The 7,129-nt window shown below is 60.0% G+C and overlaps 1 pseudogene; it reads left to right on the plus strand.

The window, feature by feature from the left end:
- Positions 1-5,247: 5,247 nt before the first annotated feature.
- Positions 5,248-7,129, plus strand: LOC145273920 (small subunit ribosomal RNA; annotated as a pseudogene; the record flags this gene model as incomplete).

The raw sequence follows: 7,129 nt of genomic DNA on the forward strand, positions 1-7,129 counted from the left end.
ATACCAACACCATTTCTGGGGTTTCACAACCGCCCGGCTTCTCCGACATATGTTGGAAAGGAGTAGCGATCGAGCGAAGGGGGCTGTCGGTAGGCGGCCGCGGGTTGCATGTGTGCCCGGGACAGCACCCCCATCCAACTAAGGGGTGTCCCCCGGGGCCAGGGGGACCTCGTCCAGGTCGGCCGGGCGCTTCCAGACGCCTACCGACACCGGTCAGGTCGGCGAGGCTCCCGGCGGCCCCGAGCGGGACCACAGGTTGCGGAAGGCGTCCAAGTGAGCGGCGGCGACGCCAGGAGGCCCCCGGGGTCGACTCCGCGGCCCCCGGGTCGGTGTGCGGGCCTCCAGAGCTCGATAAAGTAGTGGTGTCGCTAGCGGTCGAGAAGGCACTTTTCGACGCCTACTGCCACCCCCACATGGCGGTAGGCGCAAAACTGGAAAATCGCCGACCAGAAATGTCGCTTCGTATAATCGACGTTTTTTTTGACCACCATTTTCAGGTGTCGGAGGTGGGTCTGGACGAATACCAACACCATTTCTGGGGTTTCACAACCGCCCGGCTTCTCCGACATATGTTGGAAAGGAGTAGCGATCGAGCGAAGGGGGCTGTCGGTAGGCGGCCGCGGGTTGCATGTGTGCCCGGGACAGCACCCCCATCCAACTAAGGGGTGTCCCCGGGGGCCAGGGGGACCTCGTCCAGGTCGGCCGGGCGCTTCCAGACGCCTACCGACACCGGTCAGGTCGGCGAGGCTCCCGGCGGCCCCGAGCGGGACCACAGGTTGCGGAAGGCGTCCAAGTGAGCGGCGGCGACGCCAGGAGGCCCCCGGGGTCGACTCCGCGGCCCCCGGGTCGGTGTGCGGGCCTCCAGAGCTCGATAAAGTAGTGGTGTCGCTAGCGGTCGAGAAGGCACTTTTCGACGCCTACTGCCACCCCCACATGGCGGTAGGCGCAAAACTGGAAAATCGCCGACCAGAAATGTCGCTTCGTATAATCGACGTTTTTTTGACCACCATTTTCAGGTGTCGGAGGTGGGTCTGGACGAATACCAACACCATTTCTGGGGTTTCACAACCGCCCGGCTTCTCCGACATATGTTGGAAAGGAGTAGCGATCGAGCGAAGGGGGCTGTCGGTAGGCGGCCGCGGGTTGCATGTGTGCCCGGGACAGCACCCCCATCCAACTAAGGGGTGTCCCCCGGGGGCCAGGGGGACCTCGTCCAGGTCGGCCGGGCGCTTCCAGACGCCTACCGACACCGGTCAGGTCGGCGAGGCTCCCGGCGGCCCCGAGCGGGACCACAGGTTGCGGAAGGCGTCCAAGTGAGCGGCGGCGACGCCAGGAGGCCCCCGGGGTCGACTCCGCGGCCCCCGGGTCGGTGTGCGGGCCTCCAGAGCTCGATAAAGTAGTGGTGTCGCTAGCGGTCGAGAAGGCACTTTTCGACGCCTACTGCCACCCCCACATGGCGGTAGGCGCAAAACTGGAAAATCGCCGACCAGAAATGTCGCTTCGTATAATCGACGTTTTTTTTGACCACCATTTTCAGGTGTCGGAGGTGGGTCTGGACGAATACCAACACCATTTCTGGGGTTTCACAACCGCCCGGCTTCTCCGACATATGTTGGAAAGGAGTAGCGATCGAGCGAAGGGGGCTGTCGGTAGGCGGCCGCGGGTTGCATGTGTGCCCGGGACAGCACCCCCATCCAACTAAGGGGTGTCCCCCGGGGGCCAGGGGACCTCGTCCAGGTCGGCCGGGCGCTTCCAGACGCCTACCGACACCGGTCAGGTCGGCGAGGCTCCCGGCGGCCCCGAGCGGGACCACAGGTTGCGGAAGGCGTCCAAGTGAGCGGCGGCGACGCCAGGAGGCCCCCGGGGTCGACTCCGCGGCCCCCGGGTCGGTGTGCGGGCCTCCAGAGCTCGATAAAGTAGTGGTGTCGCTAGCGGTCGAGAAGGCACTTTTCGACGCCTACTGCCACCCCCACATGGCGGTAGGCGCAAAACTGGAAAATCGCCGACCAGAAATGTCGCTTCGTATAATCGACGTTTTTTTTGACCACCATTTTCAGGTGTCGGAGGTGGGTCTGGACGAATACCAACACCATTTCTGGGGTTTCACAACCGCCCGGCTTCTCCGACATATGTTGGAAAGGAGTAGCGATCGAGCGAAGGGGGCTGTCGGTAGGCGGCCGCGGGTTGCATGTGTGCCCGGGACAGCACCCCCATCCAACTAAGGGGTGTCCCCCGGGGGCCAGGGGGACCTCGTCCAGGTCGGCCGGGCGCTTCCAGACGCCTACCGACACCGGTCAGGTCGGCGAGGCTCCCGGCGGCCCCGAGCGGGACCACAGGTTGCGGAAGGCGTCCAAGTGAGCGGCGGCGACGCCAGGAGGCCCCCGGGGTCGACTCCGCGGCCCCCGGGTCGGTGTGCGGGCCTCCAGAGCTCGATAAAGTAGTGGTGTCGCTAGCGGTCGAGAAGGCACTTTTCGACGCCTACTGCCACCCCCACATGGCGGTAGGTGTAAAATCGGAATAGACCGGACCAGGAATGTCGAGGGGGAAAAAAATGACAAAGTCCTGGTGTGCCTAGGCGTCGAGAAGGCACTTTGCGACGCCTACCGACATCCCCATGTGGCAGTAGGCGTAAAACTGGAAAATCGCCGACCAGAAATGTCGCTTCGTATAATCGACGTTTTTTTTGACCACCATTTTCAGGTGTCGGAGGTGGGTCTGGACGAATACCAACACCATTTCTGGGGTTTTCCAGTTTGAAAGTTTTATAAAACATGTTCGGTAGGAAGCACACTTTGGTGTGTCGGTTCGTCGGAGCAGCGACTCTTTGCCTCGTGGTGGTCCGGAACGTCTCTACGGGCTTGTCGCAAAGGCGTCAGAAAGTGGCATCTCCGCCGCCTAGGGCTGTCACCGTTATCGCTGTCGCCGCGCTCCAACTTGTTTTGATCCGCCGCCTTCGTTCCTGCCAACCGTGCGCCCGCTCATCGTCGTTAGGTTATAATACGTGGTACGTGTGTGTGCTTCTCCGTGGACCTAGGGCTGCTCGACGTGTCGAACGATATGTTGGAACAACTAACGGCTCCTTTTTCCTGGTTCCATAGTCGTCGTGGTACCCGCGTCGTCAGCCATATCTATGTCCACCATGTTTAGCCGATACGTTTGCTGCAGCTTCTGCTTCCGCCTCAGCGTTCGCCGCTCTCAGCCGCCGCTGTTGTTGCTGCCGTTCTGCCATTCAACCACTACCTGCGAATCTTTCGATGATCGGCCGAACGACCCATCGCTGTGCGACCGATAAATCCTCCGGATTAGGGAGAAACGCCGCCGCTCTCTGCCGCCGTCGAACGGAAAAACGTACATTGTAACGAACGAACGAACGAACGAACGAATTAACGAACGAGCGAACAAACAAACAAAAATAGCCGCGGGGGATGCACTATGTAGATCCTGATCCCCTTGTAACCATACGTACGTTGTTCGATGCTCTCCCGTCCTGGAAGTCGCCGCAGCAAACAGGAGGATGAGCAGCAGCAGGCGCCGCCGCCGTAACCGCCGCCTGCCTGCCGCCTCCTACTCCTGTCAGCGTCCGATCTCACAGCCGTGTGAACGTTCGCTGACACCCGATTTCTTTCCGTCTGGCAAAACCTTGGACGTCCCGCTCGCGGTACACGTGCTGCAGCGACTTCTCGTCCGACAACGCATAAGCGTCGACGTCTGCCGCCGCATCTTCTGATACGTGGACGGTGATAGCGCTAGTCCCTTCTTGCGCCACCTCCACCTTTGTTAGCGCCAAAGAAGATCGATCGAGCAGTCGTGGTCGCAGTCGATTAACCCGTTTTCACCGTCCGCAGTTCCCAAGCCGCCGATCAAGTCGTTGCTCTTCTTGTTCGTTCTTCCCATACCGTCCGATTTGCACGGCTGCCGGATGAGCCATCCTCTGTCCGGCGAAGCGCTCACGTCAGTGATCGATACTTGCACCGACAGTCCTCCCGCTCGCGACTCGGTGCTCGAATCGGACTCGTTCGTTTTTATCTCGATGCGATTGTGAAAAGGGGGACCGGTCGTCAATGTCGTGTGTGTCGACGATGTTGTTCGCCCGGTCCGCCGCGTTGTTGTCGTTTTTTTTTTTTTTTTTTCCCCTAACGTTCGCCGTCGCACGGACGAAAGGGTGAGAAAAAAAAAAAAGCTCGAAAAAGCCGCCCAAAAAAATCGGACCGAGGAGCCGCTTGCGAGAACGCGCCATGTGCACGTTGTCTCTCCTCGGTTTTCCGAGCACGAACACGACGCCGGTCGGTCGGTCGGTCGACGAAGGCGACGACGAAGGTGACGGGAAAATTTACGCCGCCGCTGCCCTGGTCCAGCTCCTCCCCGATGACGGCTGTGATGTTGACGTTGACGTTGGCGACGACGACGACGACGACGGAGACGACGACGACGACGAGACGGCATCGATGGCGACCACGATGACGACGACCTCGACGAGTTCAGTCTGCACCTTGACCTCCGATGTCCGTGTGCACTGCCGTCGTGCTGTTTGTCGTTTGTCGTATGTATCGCTGTCAAGGGTGCCGTTGTCGTTGTTGTTGTCGACGTTGTTGCTTGCTCTCTCGTCTCGGTCGGTTGGTACGTTGATGACGACGACGACGACGACGAAGACGACGACGACGACGACGAGACGGCATCGATGGCGACCACGATGACGACGACCTCGACGATTCCAGTCTGCACCTTGACCTCCGATGTCCGTGTGCACTGCCGTCGTGCTGTTTGTCGTTTGTCGTATGTATCGCTGTCAAGGGTGCCGTTGTCGATGTTGTTGTTGTCGACGCTGTCGTCTGTTCTCTCTTCTCGGCCGGCTGTGACGTGGACGTTGACGACGACGACGACGAGACGGAATCGATGGCGACCACGATGACGACGACCTCGGCGAGTTCAGTCTGCACCTTGACCCTCGATGTCCGTGTGCACTGCCGTCGTGCTGCTTGTCGTTTGTCGTATGTATCGCTGTCAAGGGTGCCGTTGTCGTTGTTGTTGTCGACGTTGGTCGCTTTCGTTCTTTGAGTCTCGGTCTCGGTCCAAGTCAGGGGAGAAACAAAAAAGAGGCCATCAGCGCGGGCAGCGCGCTTCTACTGACGGCGAACCCCCTCGAAAAATAAATAAACACGTGCCCGTCGTTGTAGTTGTCTGTCTTATGTCGGTCGGTCGGTCGGTCGGTCTGTCGTTCTGTCGAAACAAAGTCCCAAATTCCAACGATACCTGGTTGATCCTGCCAGTAGTCATATGCTTGTCTCAAAGCTTAAGCCATGCAAGTGTAAGTTCACGCCACGCATTAGAACGGGCGAAACCGCGAATGGCTCAGGAACCGGACCTAATCCTCGGGGACCGTATTCCTCCTCGGAGGCGATGGATAACTGTGGCAATTCTAGAGCTAATACATGTGACACAGGCCGCGATCGGTCGGCGCGCCGTCGTCGCCACGCCTCGCGCGCTGGCACCCGCGTCGGCCGTTCCGGGTCGCGGCGCTACATATTAGACTGAGACCGATGCGCGTCATTCCGTCCTCCCGTCGTCGGCGTTCCCGCTCGCGGGTCCGTTCGGTGGCGGGGCTCATAGGGCGGCGCGCTCCGCTTTGGTGACTCTGGATAACTCACTGGTCGATCGCACGAGCTTTCACGCCCGGCGACGGGTCTCTCGAGGGTCCGCCCTATCAACTGTCGACGGTCGGTTAAGTGCCTACCGTGGTTACTACGGGTAACGGGGAATCGGGGTTCGATTCCGGAGAGGGAGCATGCGAAACGGCTACCACATCCAAGGAAGGCAGCAGGCGCGCAAATTACCCACTCCCGGCACGGGGAGGTAGTGACGAAAAATAACGACGCGGGACTCTGTCGAGGCCCCGCGATCGGAATGAGTACACTTCAAATCCGTTAACGAGGACCAACCGGAGGGCAAGTCTGGTGCCAGCAGCCGCGGTAATTCCAGCTCCGGTAGCGTATATTAAAGTTGTTGCGGTTAAAAGCTCGTAGTCCGAACTCGGGTTCGTGGTCGCGCAAGCGGCCCCGGGGCGGCGGCGCCATCGTCCGTCGTTGACTTTGGTCGTCCGTTCGCATTCCCGGCCCTTTCCGCCGGTGTCAACCGCTAGCATACCCGCCACGCGGTCCTGCCGGCGAGGTGGACGAGGAGGTCGTGATCGGGATCCGGGAAAAAAAAAACAAGTGGTCGTCGGTTCGGTTCCGGGAGTAGTCTAACGGGGGGGTGCTACGTGTGTGTGTTTGGGTGCGTTCATTCGCATCCCCGCACTCTGACCCCCGCGCTTCTCTCCCTCTCCCTTTCCGCGCGTTCCTCTTTTTTTTGAACCCCCCGGTCCGCTCCGAGTCCCTGCTTCGTGTCTTGTCTGCGCGCGTGTTGCGGTCGGCGGTTTCTCCTCCAAGGGTGCTCTTAACCGAGTGTCCGCGGCGGCCGGTACGTTCACTTTGAAAAAATTAGAGTGCTCAGAGCGGGCTGTTCAAGCTTGCATACGATAAGCATGGAATGATGGAAGAGGGCCTCGTCTACGTCTGTCGGTCTCCGTCTACGGCGAGGCAATGATCGAAGGGAGCGGTCGGGGCCACTCGTATTGCGACGTTAGAGGTGAAATTCTTGGATCGTCGCAAGACGAACTGCAGCGATGGCGTGTGGCAAGCACGTTTTCCTCGATCAAGAGCGAAAGTCGGAGGTTCGAAGACGATCAGATACCGTCGTAGTTCCGACCGTAAACGATGCCGACCGGCGATCCGCCGGCGTTCGCTTCCATGACCCGGCGGGTAGCCTGCGGGAAACCAGAGTTCGGTTCCGGGGGGAGTATGGTTGCAAAGCTGAAACTTAAAGGAATTGACGGAAGGGCACCACCAGGAGTGGAGCCTGCGGCTTAATTTGACTCAACACGGGAAAACTCACCCGGTCCGGACACCGGTAGGATTGACAGATCGATAGCTCTTTCTCGATTCGGTGGGTGGTGGTGCATGGCCGTTCTTAGTTGGTGGAGCGATCCGTCTGGTTGATTCCGATAACGAACGAGACTCCGGCCTGCTAACTAGTGCGCCGATGTCAGTGATTTTTACGGCGGGCTCGGCGTCCTCCGTGGCGCTCGGGTCCG

The sequence above is a fragment of the Euprymna scolopes genome, unplaced genomic scaffold (genome assembly GCF_053919585.1).
Source record: "Euprymna scolopes isolate OS-2025 unplaced genomic scaffold, ASM5391958v1 sca22, whole genome shotgun sequence".
NCBI classification, from domain to species: Eukaryota; Metazoa; Mollusca; class Cephalopoda; order Sepiida; family Sepiolidae; genus Euprymna; species Euprymna scolopes.